This window comes from Meleagris gallopavo, chromosome 8, assembly GCF_905368555.1.
Source record: "Meleagris gallopavo chromosome 8, MGAL_WU_HG_1.1, whole genome shotgun sequence".
Taxonomy (NCBI): Eukaryota; Metazoa; Chordata; class Aves; order Galliformes; family Phasianidae; genus Meleagris; species Meleagris gallopavo.
Window position 1 is genome coordinate 190793 of NC_139411.1, and position 20673 is coordinate 211465.

A 20673-nucleotide genomic window follows, 5' to 3' on the forward strand; every position below is an offset into this window, starting at 1 on the left:
TTGTGAAAAAAAAAAAGCTTGGAATGCAAATATGGTGTGCATGTGTGTGTTTGTTCATTACAACTTAATTAACACAGCACAGTATTAAGGACCAACAGTGATGCTGGGTATAAATTGACAACAGTTTGCAAGTGATATCTGTACTTACATGTATCAAGAGTAATTGTCAATATCATATGTGCTGAAATAAAGACTGTTTAAATACTTGACATGGTTTAGCGGGCATGGTGGTGATGGGCTGATGATCTTAGAGGTCTTTTCTAACCCTAAAGTTTCTCTGACTCTGTTCTGTGATTTAAGGATACTGAATTGTTCGAGCATGTGCAGAGGTGAGCAATGAAGCCGTTGGAGGGTTAGAAAGCAAGACTTATGAGAAGTGTCTGAGGAAACAGCGTGTTTTGTATGGAGAAGAGGAGGCTGAGGGTAGATCTCATAGCTCTCTACAACTACTTGAAAAGATCTTAGTGCAAGATGTCCATCTCTTTTCTGGTTACAGGTGATAGGACATGGGGAAATAGCCTCAAGTTTTACCCAGAGAGGTTTAGATTGGATATTGGGGTGGGGGAGTCCTTATCCCTGGAGATATTCAAGAGATGTGTGGATGTGGCACTAAGGGACATGGGTTAGCAATGGGACTTGGGAGGACAGGTCGATGTTTGGACTTGGTGATCTTGAAGGTCCTGGGCCAGCAGGACAAGCCACGTCACAGCCAGCCCACCCCCAGGAGCCGTGCAGCTCCACTGCACAGACCCAGCTCTCCTGGTGCCTCTCAGCAGGTACCTCTTTGGGCAGTTGAAAGCTCACAGTGCTGCTGTTGCTGCACCAGATCACACAGCCCGCTGATAGGCAATGCCAATTAGGCAAGTGACCCCAGATCTAGCTATGGACAAAATGCGAAACACTAAGGAATATTTTTTGGCTCTTAGAAGTTAAATAATATAGTCCGGCAGGGAGAGAGTGATAGTGGTTCAACAGGAAAGATCAGAACACAATTATACGTGGCCAGAAATGTATGCAGTAATGATCCATCATGCTGTCTCTGGCTGCTTTACATGCAGGAAGATCATCTACTTTAATCTTCCTAGTCTCCAGATCCATGCAGAGCATCATATATTATGCAAAGCAGTGCTCTGGGTGGCAGCACTGAGTTCACCATTGCAGCAGGCTCGGTTGCGTGCTTCTGATATTTTCCTTTTCCCTTCCAAGTCTCAGCTAGGTATCCCCTTTCAGAAGAATGCTTTGAAAGTCTCCATCTCAAAGGAGAGGTTGCTGCCGGTCCCCTTTTCCATCGGTGCCCCTCCGCCCTGCACTGCCTTTCACCACGCAGCCGGAGACATCCTTCAGTGCAGGAAAGCAGCAGCATGATGCATCCTTGTTCCTTCCCTCCTGGCAGAAGGATTTGATAAATTCACCCTGGGGAGGCGCTTGAATTTTTTATTTCTGTGTTCTTTATTCTTTAAACTCGATCACACCAGGCATGTGCTGTTGGGAAAACAGGGTCCTTCTGCAGAATTTGGGCGGTGTTCACTATGGAACAAAATGTGTTTTCTGCAAGCCAGTATTCTTGACAACACTCTACGCTAAAAGGAGGGGCTGCAGAGACGGGGAGGGGAGTCTAGGGGTCGCTACAGACTATTTCCCACCCGGAGCCCTGTCTGCTGCACCAGGAAACCGGGGAACAAATGACTGCCTGCTCCCAGCACTCAGGGACGGATCTCTACATGACGTAGCAGACACAGTACTGTGGGAGTGAAAGACAACACACCTGACGAGGATCTGGCCCAAATCCTTGCTGCTTTTTCTTCTAAGCCACTTAAATTTGGCATATTTTTAGAAGACAACTGCTCACAGGAGCAGAGTGCAGCTCCATTTGCTTCCAGAGAGTTGCCCCAGATTTTCAAGGAGAGGAGCTTGGCTCCGTGCTGACCTGAGCCATTTTTGCTGTGCAGAATGGCTCTGAACTCCCCAGCGCGTGCAAATGAACCAACCTTCCTTCCTTCACACCCACACAGTGATAAAGGCAGCGACTGCTAAGGGCCACTGTAGGGCAGGCTGGGCTCAGAGCCACACGGCTGACAGGCAGGCTGTGCCAGGCCTCTGCAGCAAGAACAACCTGACTAAGCTGCCGATTCCTTTTTTTAAAGTTTTATTTTAGCAGGAAGCTAAAGGCTCCTGAGAGGCAGTTTATAGAAAGTGCTTTTGAATGTATGCCTCAGCATAGATACCTCCCATTTAAAACAGAAGATAACCCCTTTATCAAAAAATGTGACAGACTATCTTAAGGGTAACTGTCACGGGTTTAGCTATCAAAAGAAGAAAAACCCCTTTTCTCTATTGTTTCGGTCTTCTTGTAATTTTTACCAAGCATTTAGAGGGTGAGATAATGTCAGATCCGTCTTTAACATTTTTAGGTATGTATCACCTTGGAATCTAAGTGTTCAGGCTGTATGAGATAACATACTGAAATACTTCCATCTCCCAGCTTCCTTCTCTTCTTTCTTTTATCTCAAAGGAGTTCAAGTAACTCCTAATTCTGCATTTATCTAAATTTGATGCACAGGAAAAGAAGTAGGCTCCTGTAATTTAGCAGTAGATAAGAACTTTACAAGCATAGCTCAAACCTACTCAGGATGAGCATTGCATTCGGAACCAAAGGATATAAACTCTCAACTGTTTTTGAGTTTAAGGAAGTATTTCAAATGATTGTATCTCTGTTACTTTTCTTCTGTATCTTCAATTCATCAAACGGAGTATTGGAAGCCTAGCTGTCCTTAATGTACAGAACAATAAGTGCACCTGCAGGCAGTGATAAAATATTGGCATAAATCACTGCCAGAAAGGTTGCTGTGCCCTCATGGGAGGAGCCCACTACTTCCTATGCAAAAAAAAGACAACAGCCTACTGGAATCGATTCCACCCCGCTATGCTTAACTCACCAAAATCCCAGCAGTGCTGCTGAGGGGAAAGACCACCCAAAAGAGGATTGAGTTGGACAGACGTGAAAGCTGCTCCCAGATGCAACACAGCAAGGGAGGCTGTCTCTTGTGTTTTAACAGGGACAAGCCTCTAAATCTGCAACAATGACTGTCCTTCAGAAGGAGATTTTCAGGTGAACACAAGAGCAATTCCAACCAGAAGCAGCTGTGCGGAGGCTCGGTTGGATTCATCACTTTAAATGTTGTATTCTGCTAATACAGCAGCATGGTTGCCAATTGGCTCAGTGTGTGGGTCAAGGCCATTTGCATCAAACAGAAATTAAATGGCTTAGAGCAGAGAAAAAGAACAGTCCTGATACTAATGCTTCTTTGAAATCTGCAGTGTTGGAGTTTTCTACTTCAGCTTGGTCTAACAATGCATAAATAATGCTTGGCATCATTGGTTTTGGATCCAAATCATCTTGGAGTCCACAGTTTTTGAGCAGGACTTTGAAATGGAAGTCTTTCATGACTGATAAGCGGACAACGTTCACGGGCAATCAGTGAGGCAAGGACATGGCCAAGAGACTGCTGCAGGTGGCAGAACCACTGCCAGACAGATGTACTGTGACATTTGCTTTGTTAAATTCTACACATCTCATTTCTTTCATTATTTGCTGCTCTTCTGCACAGTTTGTCTGCTTTTATCCTCCTCCTGTGCTTGGCAAAATGGTTGACCCACCAAAAGCATATGATGAGACATGTATTTGTGATGCTGATCTCAGCTGTGTTTGAAAATAAACCTCCGGCCAAAGAAGTTCTGGTTTACTATGTTTTAGCCTCAGCAGTTTGTTTCCGTCTCGATCCTTATGCATTTAGCTTGGTTTATTTGTCTGCGGGATTAAGGCTTAGTTGTCAAAGAAGGTGGAAATCCCACAGAATTATCTGAATTTGCTCCTGGAGATCTCTGAGAGCCATCACCCTGTGTGACCCCAGTGCCCTGGGAGGAATGCGGAGCCCTGGATGAGCCTGGGAGTGCAGATTGGGAGCGGGAGAGCTTCAGTCCCAAACAAATGATGTTGGTTCACTTGCTTCCATTAAACTTAGTACCGATGTGCAACAGCGAATGCCGCGGATAGCGTCCTAATCAGATTGTTCTCAAGCGGGGAAGCACGACAATACTCAATATGAGTGATCAAGCCTCACTTTATTGTTGCACACACAGAGTTTATATATGATTCTAATACACATGTGTTCACCTACTATTGGAGCACAAGGTGGGCGTCTAGGTGGGCTGCCTAGCTTCAACCAATGCTCAGCCAGCATTCACATCTGCCACTGAGCTCATCCGCTTATCAGCCCCCCACACATCCACAGAGCACAGCTGCGGATGTGGGCCTGCTGTTTATGGCCTGCTGTTTACATGCTGCCCAAGGATGTTGTGTCTCCTATCTTAACTCCTAATACCTTCTCATGAGAATGCACCCTGTGCTGCCGCACTAGTTATGCTCGTACACAGCCTCATGTCTGCCCTGCTCTCGCAGCCATTCCCCAACAGTTCCCCCTTTTTCTTTTTGCATGAGCGTAACTTTCTGTGTGGCTTTGTCAATACTCCTCACGATACAACTATATGCTATGCGAAGCAGTAAAAGCACAACTAGAATAAGCAATAGCCAACGCAAGCCTTCTTTGATTAGTGCTGTGAGCCATGGGGACAGTCCTCCAAATAGGGATTTTAGCCAATCATCAAATGGGTTTTTGTCAACCTGAATCTTTTGCGAATGTCCCTTCAACCATTGAAGTTGTTCATGTATGGACTGACTATGGTCTGAAAGGTTGAAGCAACACATCCCCTCAAAGTCCTCACAGCCATGCCCCTGTGCTAAAAGCAGAAAGTCAATTGCCACGCGATTTTGTAGCAAAGCGTGCCTAAGACTATTCGTATCAGATAACATAGATGCCAAGATTAAAGTGGTCTCGTTAGCCTGTTTTGCTGACCAACATGCTAGGTTTTCTAACTGTTTTAACGCTTGGGCCGCAGCCACGCCCGGTGTAAGAACTGAAGCGAACACCCGGACAGTAGCTGACCACAAATCAACGTTATCGTAGCAATCTGGTGTCGCCTGGCCTTATGCAGACCAGAGGCAACATTAAGCCACTGATGATGTTAGGGAGCGAACAGTGCTAATTGCCCAAGATAGCAAGGTCCTCCTTGGACATTGGCAGGAATGCCTGCCCAAGTTCGGTCACCGCATATTAAAAATACACCCGGGGGTAAGGCCTTAGCCGAGTCATTATTCCACAGCGCAGGCTGGGAATTGTCTTCGGAAAGGCTTGCTCCATATCCATACCACGGTCATAGGTTACCTCCTTCCCCGGTTTGGTTGCTGTAACCGCAATATGCCCCCCATACCAAGAATTCCTGTTCATTATGGGGGGAGACCACCGTCCATCCTGCTGTGTCGAAAAAAGGGTTATCCGCATAGTCCCACAGTTGCTTAAGGATACTTGCCCGAGCACTAAGGCCCTGGTGCGATCGTCCGAAGCAAAAGCATGTTTGATTCCATCCCGCTGAAGCGTTTCCTATTGCCTGGGAACCCAGGAGATCCAGCTCTCGGGGGTCCCATGGCAAGGAGACACTTAGTCATTCTATCAAGCATGCACTTTGTTCTGAAGTGCTGTAACGGAAACACAGATTATGTCTTACGTATCCTTGAAAGCTCATAAACAGCCGTTCCAGCACCTTTATGTCTGGTCTCTCCCCCTTTTTCTTTTTGCACTGCGTCAGTGCACCCAGCAGTTGCCTGTGGCCACTTAGGATAGTGATATCTATGGGGAGAGATGGCTCACAGCGATCGACGGCCTGTGTTGCAAGAAGATGCCCAAGAGTTTCAATAAGATGCTGCTGCTCTGTTGTCACCGAAACGCAGGCGGTAGGATCGGTGCCCTTTAGAAGGGGATGCAGTACATTGAGATTGTCATTGAAGATACCGACAACTTCTACCATGCTATAGAATCATAATTATATTAATAATACAATCATTGTAACTCAATCAAGGCCTCAATTGACAATACTATAAGTGTGAGAAAGGAAACAAGGAAAACATAGTATCATGACAAGAAATACTGTTAACCTAAATAGAACAAACACGTGTTTGGTCTGCAGCCCAACTTTCTGCAACCTGGAAATAAATCCTGGAGGGACCCGTTCTGTGTTAATCTCTCACTGCCTTGAAAGAGATCTTCAACTTTAATGTATTCTGATATATTGATTTTGAAAGACCACTAAGATTTGTACAACAGATGCTTTTAGAGTGCTCATGGTTATACCTTTGGCTAATAGAGAATTCATAGTTGGGCAACTTTTGCATGCTAGATAGAACTAGGGGCATTGTTATTTACAGACCCTCGAGAACCAACAATCTGCAGAAAGAGAGAGAGAAAAAAACATGGTGGTGGTGAATGCGATAGGCAGTGCGAGCAGGGCGTCCCCTGCTTCAAGGTGCATTTTTGCTCTCTCACCCACCCCAGATTCTCTCAGGGTCTGAAGGGTATTTTCCATTTGTACACTGCATCTGCATGGCCAGTGCATGATACAGAGGCCAAATGGAACACCTGCTTGCAGAATAAACTATCAAGGTTAACATTCTTAGCGTGCGCCTTTGTCTCAGGTGCTGCATGATCATATTTTAAATTCCTGATTAGTGGGATGAAAGAGAGTTAATCTTTCTATAATATAGGGCCATCCCTTTGCCTGGGATTCCTTTCCAGGTTTTGTCTTAGTGCTACTAATACATTAAAATAGCTATTTCCATAGATTCCAGCATTGGTAACATTAAATCCTGTTACTATAACAAAAAACCACACAACAACCATTACTACTGTTGCTATTTGCAATACAACAAGTTACAAAGCAATACCAAACAATAAGAAACACACAATCCCAATCATTATGAGTTCATGGTCGTTTCAAACTTGGTTTCAGACTTTCTCATCTTTTTCTTTCCTTTTTTTTTTTTTTTTTTCCCCTAAGTAAACATTTTACAGTACCAATAAATATACTATACTAATAGTTATAATACTTATTCCCAGCAACAGCCCCTGGGATAAGGACAACTAAAGCTACCCGTGTGTTTAGAGCGGATGTCATGCATGTCCTGTGGAGTAAGCAGAAAAGTTAGAATCATTGAAAAACAGCATCCTTTCAAAACAAGTTTGGAAGGGATCAATGGCAGAAGCAAGCGCTAAGCAGAAGTTGGTCCGGCCTGCTGATTTAGCGCAGGTGACCCACATGTGTTGCCGCGGGTTGATTTGGTGTGGTTCAGGTAGTGCTTCTGCGCCAAGGGTGAACACTGCGAGCAGGAATCCAAATAGGGTCATCATCTGAATGATGCAAGGTTATAGCAAGTACTGATGAGCTTCCTCGGCGGGTCAGAGGGTGGGAGCGGCGCGGCGAGCGTCAGGGGCGGAGCGGAGGGCGGGAGCGGGATGAGCGCCGGGGGCGGAACCGAGGGCAGCGGCGATGGGGGGGGTCGGGATTTCTCTTCCCCACGGTCGGGGGCGGGGTCGGAGCCGCGGATCGAATACGGACCAGGGCTGCTTGCTGCGCGGAGCGGCAGCGGCGGGGATGGGAGGGAGGGAGATGGGGAATAGTCGGAAGAAAGTCTTCCTTGTCGAATTTGTTTAAGCCCTTCCATTATCTGATGCCAAACAGATAAAAGTTTAGCAGTCGTTCTATCTTTAGTAATAGAAGCCTCCCGGAGTTGTGAGGCAATTTTGTCCCAAAGTTCACCATAAAATGAGAATGCAGTTTTCAGAAATTCAGGGACATTTTTGCTTAACCATTTGAGAAAAGTAACTAATGCTGAGGTAGATACAGGCTGATTCTGAAACGTTAAAACTAACTGTAAGGCTTCAAGATGTACTTGCTGCTCCTTTGTTAGTGAACTCCCCGGAGTTCCCGACTGCTCACCCACCATCCGGCAGAGCGGTGCGGGCGCGCGAAACGATCTCTCCGCAGTTCAGTCGGGCGGCGCTGCCGGATGAGTCGGTGGAGCAACAGGCGCTATCGGTAGGACAGGACCCGCATACAGATTTCCAGATTACATGACTGCTCTGTTAATATTTTAACCTCACAATCCAGTTTTTCCAGCCCCTCATCCTCACTTTCTTCCTCTATATCGTCCCTGGGGGGGGCGCAGACAGGATCGCCGAAGCCCCTACCTGCGAGAGGCCGTTAGTGCGGACCGGAACTGGTCCTCCAAGGGGGGTTTCGGAATGTGATCCCCCCCGACCTTTAAGCGCCCAGCGTCTTCGGGCAGACTTTCTAACTGGCGCAAAGCTGAGGCAGCTACCTGCCGTTCTAACCTATACCTCCTGATACAAGTTATCACATCTCTCCAGGGCTTCATTAGTTTTTTAGCCCCTTTGTCGTCATCAGTTACTTTATACCAAAGGACATCCCCTAACTTGTGCCATTCCTCCTCTCCTAGAACATCCTGAGAACGAGCAAAGAACTCTTCCCCTTTACGATAGGCTAGCAACCCAGGCAATTGCTTTAGAGTCGCAGACTCTACCCCGTGCTTCTCTAAGAAGCATCTTAAAAAATCTAGGGCTACCTCACTTTCCATGGTGCACTGCAATCCGCGTCTCACCGCACGCAGCGCCCACTGTCAACGGAGCTCTGTTCCGTGCCCTCCAGATCCCGTGCAGACCCCTTTTGGTCGGTCTAGGCGATGCCGCCCCCCGGCTCAGCCGCTGCGATGCCGGTGCTCTTGTCCGTCCGCTCCCAAATCAATCTTCCATCAGGTCCTTCGCTGTTCGGGCACCAGTTGCCGCGGATAGCGTCCTAATCAGATTGTTCTCAAGCGGGGAAGCACGACAGTACTCAATATGAGTGATCAAGCCTCACTTTATTGTTGCACACACAGAGTTTATATATGATTCTAATACACATGTGTTCACCTACTATTGGAGCACAAGGTGGGCGTCTAGGTGGGCTGCCTAGCTTCAACCAATGCTCAGCCAGCATTCACACCTGCCACTGAGCTCATCTGCTCATCGGCCCCCCACACATCCACAGAGCACAGCTGCGGATGTGGGCCTGCTGTTTATGGCCTGCTGTTTACATGCTGCCCAAGGATGTTGTGTCTCCTATCTTAACTCCTAATACTTTCTCATGAGAATGTACCCTGTGCTGCCGCACTAGTTATGCTCGTACACAGCCTCATGTCTGCCCTGCTCTCGCAGCCATTCCCCAACAAGCAAAAGCCAAGTTCCTTTTAGTTCAATTATGAATATGGCATGAAACAGAAGTACATTTGTATGTACTGTACAAATGGGAAAATAGAGATGCTTAAGTGAGTACGGCTGGTCTCTCCCTACATGAATGATACATTGTAAGATCCAAGTTTCAATGTTCAAAGAGGAGGAGGTAATCCTTTTAAAAGATGTTGGAAGACACTAAACCAGAAACCTAGTCCAGCTCAACATTTCAAGTGTTTCCGCCCAAACAAGCCAAAAAAAAACCCTCAAGAAGAGTATAGTAAATACCTCATAATGAGTAGAAGGCCAGGCTATCACTTAGATAATGAAATGCTGTATTTCTTAAATTGTACAAACCTAAAAGTTATAAGGTGGTTCCATTGTGGCTGCTGAGGCAGTGGGCTGGTTTGTGGGGATTCCCTCCAGACAAGGAGATCCCTGCTTTCATTTCTCAAGCGGTGGAGAACTGGGGTTTCCTGCTGCCATTCACCATGGGCTGACCATGTCCTGACAAGTCTAGGTGGCAAAATCCCTGTGGTGGACAAGGTGGACAATGGGTTTCTTCAATAACATGCATTCATCAGGTAGGACATTTCTTTGGCTTGGGAAAAGGAAGAAGGAATGGACTAAAACTCACAAATGTGGTGGTGAAGCACTTTATTTCCCTTCAACCTTACTGCATTCACTCAAGGCCAAGGACAGTGTGCTGCCATGTGCCTATCAGTTCCTTTCATAGGGTGTACTACATATATACATTTCATCACTGGTTAACACAGAAATAGCTTCCATTGCAATGTGGAAGAATTGCAAGTGGCTAACACGAAGCATATGATGTATCATTATGGGCAATGAAAAGTAGGTGATACCTGCCTGCAGCCTGATACTGATGGCAATTTCACTATTGCGTATATTTATGATTTAATGGAGATGCTTCTACTTTAGAGCCCAGATGACACTGAACCCTGGTCCCAGGAGATCAACAATCCTTACATCTGCTTAGATAGCAGTATAGTAGCAGGTACTGTGGGGAAAGAAAAAAAAAAAAAAAGAAAAAAAAAATCCAACACAGAACAAGCAAAGCACAACCCAATCCAAAAATATCTCTTGAGTTCAACTAGTAAAGAACTGGAACCATTATTTCTCTGGTATTTACCCAGCCAAACTGCAAGTACATAGTTATACACACTATCTGGTACACCTCTTGGAGGCTGCTCTCCTTTAGGAAAAGGAGTCAAGTATCTTCTGTGTTTTACACTATTCGTACTGATGGGGTCAAATGTTAAAGCACTCATGCCAGAGCGCTAGCTGCCTGAAGTACATTCATTATGGATACCATCTTGCCAACGGCTCGTGCTCGATAAAGGTCAGCTGACCTTCTTGAGAATACTTAAAGTAGCAGAGGTTGCAAAGAGAAACAAACCCACACAAATTCACAATTCTGTTACTAAAGTAGTCTGTCAAGAGATAACCCTGTTTGTTGGGAGGAAATGCTTCCTCTGTCAAACCTCTCAGAGCCAAAGCTGTAGGAAACCGCCTCTGTGGTGGAGGAGGATTGTTCATAAAGCATTACTACCAAGCAAGGACTGCACTGGGATGGAAGGATGCACACAGGAAGCTTGCTTCCACTTTGGAGGGGAACAGGAACCTGGGGTGAATGAGTCCATGACCTGAGCTCTGCATGACCTGGAACTGGAGAGCAGCTTGTTCAGCATTCCAGACGCAGAACAAGATTCTCTGCTTATGGCTGCCCGGGGACTGCCATGGTCAGTGCAAAGGCTCAGTTCACTATGGGAATTGTAACCCATGGATCCAAATGAGTGCTGTGATCCAAGAGATGAGCTGCAATGTTTTAATGCAATATGAACAGCAAAATAAAAAGCACTAACAGAGTAGATTAATTCTACTTTTTGAAAGAATTGCTTTCATGCAACTAACATTGCCCATACCCGAAAGGTTTGAGTGCTGTTAATGTGCATTCCCAGCCTCAGTACACTGTTCATCTAGATCCCTCAGCACCGCATTTCGATACCTTGCTATAGTGCCCACTTTTGAAGAGAGCTCACAACTTGCTGAAAGCAATGTGCCTCTTGCATAAGCCAATTTTTGGGGATAAAATAATGATTTTGCTTTTTTCTGTGGAGATTCACATGCTCGTGTGCAGAAAGACCCCATCCTGTTATGGATGGGAAAGACAGATAGATGTACAGCTGTGGGGCACAGCTGGATGCACGTGCTGCAATAACATGCAGGTAGGAGGAAAACCCTCAAGCTTTCTAGAGACCTGCCCTGACCTAACAAACGGTATCCTCTCCAGAGTTTGAGATTGCACGTGCAAACCTAGTTAGGCAATGACACAAGGTATCTTGTAATCTATCTGAACATTTACTGATCATCAATTTGACATCTAGCAAGCAAGTTCCTGTCTGAGATCTCTCTCATCATTTCCATGACCTTTCTAGCTTTTCAGGTGAGAAAGCTAAATGACAGCTGGTCACTGAGGGATGACAGAAACCCAAACTGTCATACTGAGCAAACATGGATTAGAACAACAGCAGTGGCAGCAAAATGTCACAATAACTGATATTGCTATTATTAGCATAGCAAGTTGAGCATTATGTCAATGTGGCATCAAAACATACGTTCTTTGCTGCATGAAACCCTCACCGTGTTTTCCTTTTCTTCACGTATGGTGATAGAAATCCAGTGGTTTCAATTAGTAACCGACAGCCACTAGATTTGGGAGGACAGAGCCTCAAAAACCTCCTTGTCATTTTGCCTTAGCCACTGGGACCAGGTTTCCCTCTGTTCCAAACAATAGAGCACAATGGAGCATTTGTAAATATACTCTATCTTTTGTCAATAAATCTGACAGCATTAGAGATAAATCCACAGTCCCTTGAGGGCGAGATCAACACACAGTTGCATTCCCATACGAGTGTATACCTACCATTAGTCTGAAAAATCGGAACCTACTGACATAATGAGTAGTTGTGACCGAGGCAGAATAAAGCTTTCTGCCCAGTTCCTAAATTTTTCTGTCACTGTTAATCATCTCTGTTTGGAACAATGTTTCTTGTTTACTAGCAAACAACTGCCTGTAGACAGGCTAAATATTTCTCTATGAACATTACAGTGCACTCATAGCAGGATTCAAGGCACCGAAAGGGATGCTCCTCTCCCTCACCACCTCAACACGCTTTCTGCAACGCTGTCTTTCCCTGCCATTAATCAGCAGACACGGTCCAAGAACCCTCTCCAGGGGGTCCTCTCCCCCATTGCTTTATCCAGACATGAATTAAATGAGCAACACCCTGCACTGGTTGTGCAATTAATCAGCTTATCCTGAGGCTGCCAACACGAGCTCAGGGGCACACCAGGGTCCCGACCCGTGGCACACCCTGACAAAAGATGGAGAAGCACAGGGCACTGCCTGCTGAGAGCTAGGCTGTGAAACCCTGCTCCTCGCAGGTGTCGTGCTGCAGGTATCCATCTTCTGCTCTCCTCAATAAACAACACACCTCAGAGAGCTGGGGGAGGGCAGAGGAAGGCTGAAGCTGAAGCTGTTGTTATAACGGTTCTCTAGCAGCTGCCTTTGGAGGTTAATTGCCTTTCTAAAGAGTAACAATTCATCTTTTCCCCCAAACCGTAATATCCTGCCATGCTAATTCTTATTTTGAAGACAGAAAAACGAATGTCAGAGAAAAGGTTTAATATATATAACTCAAAAGAAGGAATAAATTTGCCATAACTGTGTACCAAACTCCATCAATAAAAACTCATACTGAAAGATCACAACTCACATTATTCCCAGAACATAAATATTTTCCAGGATAAACCATCATTAGCAAAACTCATCAAGCTTTTGTTTCAATAAACAGCTTCTGCCATGAGCATCTTCTCTGAACTAGACAGAATTAAACAAAGTTTGGTCTCTCATTTATTAAAGGGGCAGCCTTCTGGCTGGTGTCTCTGGAGTTTTCCTGAAACCTTTAAACGACACAAAAAGAGCCCATCTAATTTGACCACCTTAAATATTCTAACAGGTGTTGTGTTGTGAAAGCACAAATACACCGGACCTGCTGGATATCATCCCAGAAAGACCAACTTTATTTGCTCCTGGTTGCTTCAGCTGTACTATCCAGCCACACAGCCACTTTTCAGGCTTAGCAGCAGTAAACAGCTCTCATTTGAATGCTTTGAAGACAGTAAGCAATCAGAGGAAGGCAGCTAGGAAGTGACTCGGGTACACAGGTTTTGGTGGCAGAGCAATCAAGAGCAGGAGCAACACGTCCTGTCCTCACCTTGCTTAGTGGTAAGAACAGTGGCCAGTCCCATTCGGAGCCCTGGGCTCCTGGTGGAGTCTGCCACCAGCAGATGGATTAAAAACAGAAAATCTTTTCCTTCCTTTCTTCAAGATACACAGCTGTCAGCAAAGAGCAACCCAAAGTTAAACTTGGCAGGGGCTGAAACAGCTACCCCCAAATGGGTGATGTTTGTCTCTCAGAACCTACAGCACAGGTTACTTAGTTTTGTCCTCCTTGCTGGTTAAAACACAGTCAAATTCTCTTCCATTCACCCTGACCCTGACTGTATTATATCTTGTTTATTTTCTCTTAAGTAGCAGTTAAAACAGAACCTTCCTTAGGACATGAGATTTGCTCAAGTCAAACAAATAAATTTGTTTGCTGAAACAAATGAAGAACAGCATCATGTTTTTCCCCAAGCTTGTGTTCTTTGGGTGGGTTTGTCCAGCCCTTGCTGGCAGCCTGACACTGTGCTCAGGGGCTGCTGTGCTGTGCAGCCTCAGCCAAAAGACATTGGGTGCTATCCCTTGTAAAGAGACAGTGGCAAGACAAAGCCAGCCTGACATCCCCTTTGAAATACTATTTTCAGCTAACTACAGTCCTGCTGAAATAGCCACTGCAGTACCATGAGCAGACAGCTTTACCATTTCAGATGCTGGAGTGGCAGGAATAAAATGTCCTCTAGTTCATGCTGAAAGTGATAGAAAAATCAATGTAAACTCTGAGAGTATTTAAAAAAAATAAAAAATAAATAAAAAAAAAAAAAGAAGAAGAAGGCGGCAACTCCAATACAAGAAAGCCATTTTCAGACTGTCTTTGTTACAAGCTTCCAGAAAACAAGATGCCGCAGCGTGTGGTGGGTAATGCTCTGCCAGCTGAAAAATGTTATGTCAAATATCCCATTAGAATTTCATTTCAAATTAAGCATGATCTATATGGAAAGGCTGGAAAGACCTGGTGTCATATTCAGGCACTTCCCTGGATTTTTGTAAGAAGCAGGCTGAGGCCAGGCTTTTACCCCTGCCCTGAGACAGCTATGAGAACAGGCGCACAAAAAAAGTAACCAAGAAAGCTGATGCACAGCTCTCATTTCTTTGCAATATGTTTTTCTCCTCAGTTTTCTTCCCTCAGTTTTAGGTACCTGTGCAGCCAGGTGGACCTTTCAGCTGCAGCACAGCTTGCCTCAGCTGCTACCTCCTTTACGTTTCCAGGGGGTCTGACTTCATTCCCAGAGCCACCTGCCAATGGGTATGCAGTGTGATTACTGGAGACTTCTCCAGCATTAGCTTAGTCCAGTTCTGCTCATGCTCCAATGATAACAAGTCAGAGTTTTCGTGCAGCTTTGCAAATGGACTAAGCAAGGAGCAGCTCCTTAAATATTTTAAATCAAAAATATATTAAACTCAAACACACTGCTGCAGACAAAGTCAGTAATACTTTCCCATCTCGATTTTCCCTTCCTATTTGATTCCTCTCACATGGCTGCTGCAGGGACACTGACTGCAGTTGGCAGTATAACCTTACTTATGATGTGTTCAGGAACAGATGTTGTTCTTTGCATCTACCCCTCCTCTCCTACCTTTGGAGCAGAATAATGAGATACGCTGCAGCTCCTGTTCAGAACATGGTTATTAAACAGCTAGGGAAAATGATGCTGGCGTGGCAAACTGTATATTGCTGAATTACTACGAAACATGGTGATGAGAAAATAGATCTGCTTTGAAGGGGAAAAATGGCCTGGTTTCAGTCAAAAGCTCTTTCCTGCTACCCAGCCCAGCCCATGAGCACAGTATTAGTGTACACAGCAATTTGTGGGCTGCACAGAGGGCAGCAATTTGTATCTAGAAGCTGCCACATCCCGCCCCCAGTGGGCTGCAGCCAGTGTCTACCTAATGACCATACACATGATGAAGAATTTATGAGCTGTGATTATTGGGGATTTGTTGCTTGTTCTTATTTTCTGCTGGTCTTTAGAGAAATACAGTAAAATAATACAAACATGAAGTTTTCCTACAGGTTCCCCTGTGCAGAATGCTGAGTAAAGCACACAATGGGTAAGAGAGGATGACAGACATTTTACTGATGTCTGCATCCTACAAATACAACATCCTTCCTCGTGTTGTGTGTCAGAGTCACAGGACTGAGCGGGGATAAAATCTGCCAGTAAATTTGCTTACTTTGCTGAAGTTTACATGGTTCTTCAAGCATTCTCTCCTGCTTTGTGGTACTTTCGTAGGGTACTTTTGTAGGGTACTTCTGTAGAAGCTGCAGGCAGTCCCCACACACAGTCCTAAGCCACAGGCTGCAAGGAGCTGAGTCTGTGGTCATCCCTCACTGGTGAGTGAAGAACTGGAGAGGTCCAGGACTTGTAATGCTGTATCATTGAGCAGCTTTCCCTGGCAGCAGTGCCATGACCAGCATGCCAGGAACAGGAAGGTCAGTTTCTTTTCATCTTTGTGGCCCTCCTCTGGACCTGATCCAATAGCTCTGAAGGCATCAAACCACTTAAAGCTGCCAAAGCAGAAGGAGTATTAAGGTCTTGATGGATTTACTGAAATAAATTTAGACAGAAAGAAGTGCTACACAGAACAGTGAAGATTGCAGGATCGCCCAGGAAGGGAAATAGCAGCCCCAAGTCCAATGAGGCTGTCTCACTGATGTGCTGCAGAGAAGGAGCAGACGTAGACCTGAGTCTGATCTAACACACTTCCATGCAGGAGCCCTCTGAAGAGCTGCATGCAGAATGGGTCAGAACAGTGGCTTCTGGCTTGGTAGTTGAGAAGTTCTACGTTGTATCTGCTCTCTGTTCTTCCTAACAGCATAGGTGAAGCAAACTCATCATCCTACATCAGAAGAGCAGAATCTCAGCTGAGTCCCCTGGCTGATAATGCCTCACCACTTTCTCACTTGTTCTCACCAAGGCAGTGCTCAGAGCACCCTGCTGTGACAAGCAGTAGTACATGTTGCACCTAAACACTATAATGCAGTAACGAAGTAGGAGACAAGGAAATATTTGGTTCTAGCACTCAGCTAAGTAAAAAACTGTTTTTAGCTCAGTGTCAAGACCTGCATTCAACATTTGTCCATCCCTATCTGTAGGTGCCAGACTCATTAAACTTCTGTACAAATTCTCTGCCATTTTAAATTGAACAATGATCTTAAATCATCAGCTGCCCCGGATGAGCTGTGCATAGATTCTCTTTGTAAATGGTAGCTTTGTGACAGCACTTCCTCTCTTGACTTTCTTTCTGACTGTTCACCTGACAAGATCCACTTAGCTAAGAGAGAGGAAAATAAGGCAACGTTTTCATACGGGTACATTCATCTGTCAGTTAGAAGTCCTGCCATGTGGACTAAAGTCAGGTTTCATTTTTGCTGCTCTAGGTGAGCTTGCATAATCAGCTTCACTCAGAGATGATGGGAAAGGTGAAGCCCCTGCACTGCTGGCCCAGGTTCAGGACTACTCCTTGTCCCCATCCGGAGTCACAGCTGATCATGTGGGTGCTCTGTCCCCAGTCGATGTCCACTCAGAACACCGGTCTAGCTGTTATATATACATTCATATACCAAGTGAATCATAGAGTGGCTTGGGTTGGAAGGGACCTCAAAGATCATCTAGTTCCTGCTGTGGGCAGGATTGCCATCCACTATATGAGGCACCAACTCAGGCTGTCCAGAGCCGCATCCAGCCTGGCCTTGAACACCTCCAGGTATGGGGCACCCACAGCTTCTCTGGGCAGCAGTGCCAGTGCCTCTGAGTAAATAATTTCCTCCTAACATCTAACCTAAATCTCCCCTCTTTTGTTTTTGTACATTTATACATTAAATCTGGACAGAAGGGCAGAAGTTCATGGCAGACGAGAAGCACAGCTTGTTGGCTGCAAGGTACTGGGTATGCTCCGGGTAGGAGCAGTACATTGCTCATTACACAGGTGTGCCATCTGCATAAGGACTCTCAGTCTCTGTTTGCAAACCAATAGTTTGCAATGCGGCAAATATTCCCTGAAGCGGAGGAGTTTTACTAAGATATTTAATAAGAGAACTCTGCTTCAAAAATCTCCTTTCCCTGCTTGAGCTGACAGAAAACACTGAGGTGTCATTGCTCATGATGGCACTCCTAGAAGATTTAAAACTGGCTGCAGTAAAACATAACGATCTTCTTTGCAGAGGAGAAACTGGATTTGTCTAAAGTGTGCAACCCAATATGCAATTTTCCTTCCTAATTTCTAGGTATATGAGAAAGGAGGCAGCAAAAAGAAAAGATTAAAAAGAAAATCCCTAGCCATTGTCAATGCGTTATCTTGTACAAAGGTAAAACAAAGCACAGATTATCAAGGAATGTGAATACAATGCTCCACCACTGCCTGCTGTGTCCTCCCAGGCATGGCTCCACTGCAGCAAGGCTTGGTGCCACCAATCCTCCAAGGCCATCAGTCAGCAGCTCTGCTCCCACCTCTACCAGCATCCGCTGCTCCCTACTGTATCTGTCATCTCCAGCAATGACCGAGAAGGAGCCTCAGGAAAAATCACTCGGGGGTATGGATGCTCAGGATGTAATAGAGCTGACAGCAAGCAGCTGTGCGGGCTGGACTCATATATATTAATGGCACATATAACATTGGTGTATTGTCTGGGATCTCCCACGAGGCACTTTACCAGCCAGCATTTCATTGAGCATGAGCAAGAGGGAAAAATAATAACAGTTTAAGAATAACAACAACCAAAACCTAGTCCAGACAGAGAAATGAGCCTGGAACGAAATCCGCTCCACACAGAGCCTTTGAGATATTGCCAGGTAATTCTACCTTCCCTCCTGCTGGGTGGCTTAACCTTGTTCCTCACTGGCAGCAGTGGCTGAGTGCTCAGTGAATAATGGGGCGCTGCTGCTATGAGCTGGGAGCAGGACAGCACACCAAGCTAATCATTGCTTGATTTTTTTTTCTTTAATGATACACATTCTCTTATCTTTTGCAGAGAGAAAAGGGACAGTGATAGGAAAAGTATGAGTGGTGGGGAATAGAGAGAAAGGAAAAGGGAGTTGAGGAAACTGACCTCCCAGCTTGCTTGCCCACACTCCTGAGTCTTCAATCAAGGGGAGGAAGAAGGTGGGAGTAGGGAAGGAAGTGAGAGAAAATCAGTTCAAAAGTACTGTTCTTGAAATTCACTCCCTTCGGGCTATTTGGTGATGCTGAAAAAAAGAAAGGACATGCGTACAAACAAGGAACCACAATTTGGAATAGTAATGCTCTGTGGCAGAGAAGCACTTTCTGCAGTGATGAACCAGGCAGAGCCTGATCCTAAAGGGAGTGAGATCTGCTCACAGCCCACCCAGGGCATCATTAGGTCTGAAGAGAGAACACTGCTCTCTGTTTCTTTCCAACTCACCGTGGCTGCAATCCTTCAGACCCACTGCCTTCACCTACATTGGCAGAAGCTCAGAGGAAGCAAGGAATGAATGTGCAAGGTAGCAGAAGGATAGATTTTCACAATGATTTTTTAGGTCTTAAGTGGCTGTGCAGGAAAACAAACAAACAAAAATACCTATATATATATACATATATAATATATATACATATATATGTTTAATAATCAGGACTCACAGGACCTATAGAATTATATTTCCCAAGTGCCATTCATCCAGTTGTAGCTGTGAAGGAGGTGGACACTAACATTTCAACCTACAAATCTGGGCAGCTAGAAATGTATCCGATATGCATTAGTTAAGTAGTGCAAATGAAGGCCTAATCCAAAGCCGCAGATATCACTGGGATCCTTTCCATGTTTTTTACTGGTTTGGAAACAGGCTCCTAATTAACATAAGCTCCTAATCCTTCAATTATACTTTGGCAAAAGTCTGTCTCCACAGAACCAATGTCAACCCTGCTGTAATGCTCCTGGGTAGTACTTCAGGACAATTTTGGGTTTATGATCAAGACAGACCTTTATCATGACCAACAGGTTAGTAAAGATTCTGTACAGAAGCAGAAGGATCTGTGTCTCAGGCCTGGTCAGGGACAGGCAGGCTGCATTGCTCTGCCAGGGTTCTGGGCACAGCTTCAGAACAGAATTCTCCATTTCATTAAGCATCTATCACCCTTACAATTGGCAGCAAAATTGGAAGTTTCCTTTAATTTAAGCCTATTCTGTGATTAATGCTTCTGTTCACTATTGGTGATGCTGACTTCGATTGGCAATGAACATACGAGCATTGTAGAGCAGTAGATTCTCAAGTACATTTTTCCTTTATCATCTTCCTCACACTCACTACTGTTGATCTGAATTGGGTCTGAGAAAGGCACACACCATTTCAAAACATTCTTTCTTGGAGGCGACTTAAGGTATGGGAAGAGCGTTTATTCAACAAATGCTCAGTCCAGAGAGAAACTAACAAATGTTCCTAAAAAGGCTTTGTAGATCTTCATCCTGGAGTTCTTCAAAACTGAGTTATATGCACATTTCTACTCTCCCTTTTGCATATGCATGGGCTCTGTAGATGGACAGAACAGCTCTCGCAGCATTTCTGTTCACTGTCAAATATGCAGTGCTGAGGATGGGAAAGAATTCCTCCCCTCTTCTTTGACCCCCTGTAGAAGCCTTTTTAGAGGACTCAAATATGGCACGCCACATGAGATTTATTTTGCAACAAGCCCTTATCATAAACTTTCCATTGGCATTAAGACCTGAACTGCCCAGAAAGGAGCTGTTATGAGTCATGGTTCTTCACTTAGTATCATTTGTTGATAAATAGCTCATTAATGCCATAAATGTGCAACTTCCAATTGACTCATAGGTAATGCCAGTTACCTATTCTTTCGCAGGCCTCTTTTAGAGTCTAGAAATGGTGCAGTCTTTAATACTTGAAAGTCTTTCCTCTAAAATGCCCCCTTACATTTTTGAATCTTTCCCCTTCATTTCTGGCCACGTCTCCCTTTTGATGTAAAGTACTGGCACCATTTGTCAGAAATAATTCTCCCTCTCTTCAAATACAGACACTGGCTATTTCAGCAGCTTTCCTTTGAGAGAAAGCTCATTCTGCCTGTTTTTTTTTTTAGCCAGGCTGACATTCTCAAACTGCCTTTAGACTTGTTTTCGTTTGCTTAATTATGTGATTTGCTTCCATTTTACAGCATGGCCTTAGGAGAACACAGAGCCAGAGGAAAAACCCCAGAGTGGACTGCAGCTGGAAAAGC

General features: G+C 45.0%; 1 long non-coding RNA gene and 1 pseudogene across 1 annotated transcript; both read right to left on the reverse strand.

The window, feature by feature from the left end:
* Positions 1-4057: 4057 nt before the first annotated feature.
* LOC146543823 (syncytin-A-like) lies at positions 4058-5922 on the reverse strand (annotated as a pseudogene).
* Positions 5923-6785: 863 nt separating this feature from the next.
* On the reverse strand, positions 6786-9278 carry LOC109368966 (uncharacterized). Its single transcript, XR_014884723.1, has 2 exons — positions 8534-9278; positions 6786-7980 (listed from the first exon to the last, which is right to left on the reverse strand). It is a non-coding gene; the product is annotated as an uncharacterized LOC109368966 (long non-coding RNA).
* Between the last annotated feature and the right edge of the window lie 11395 nt (positions 9279-20673).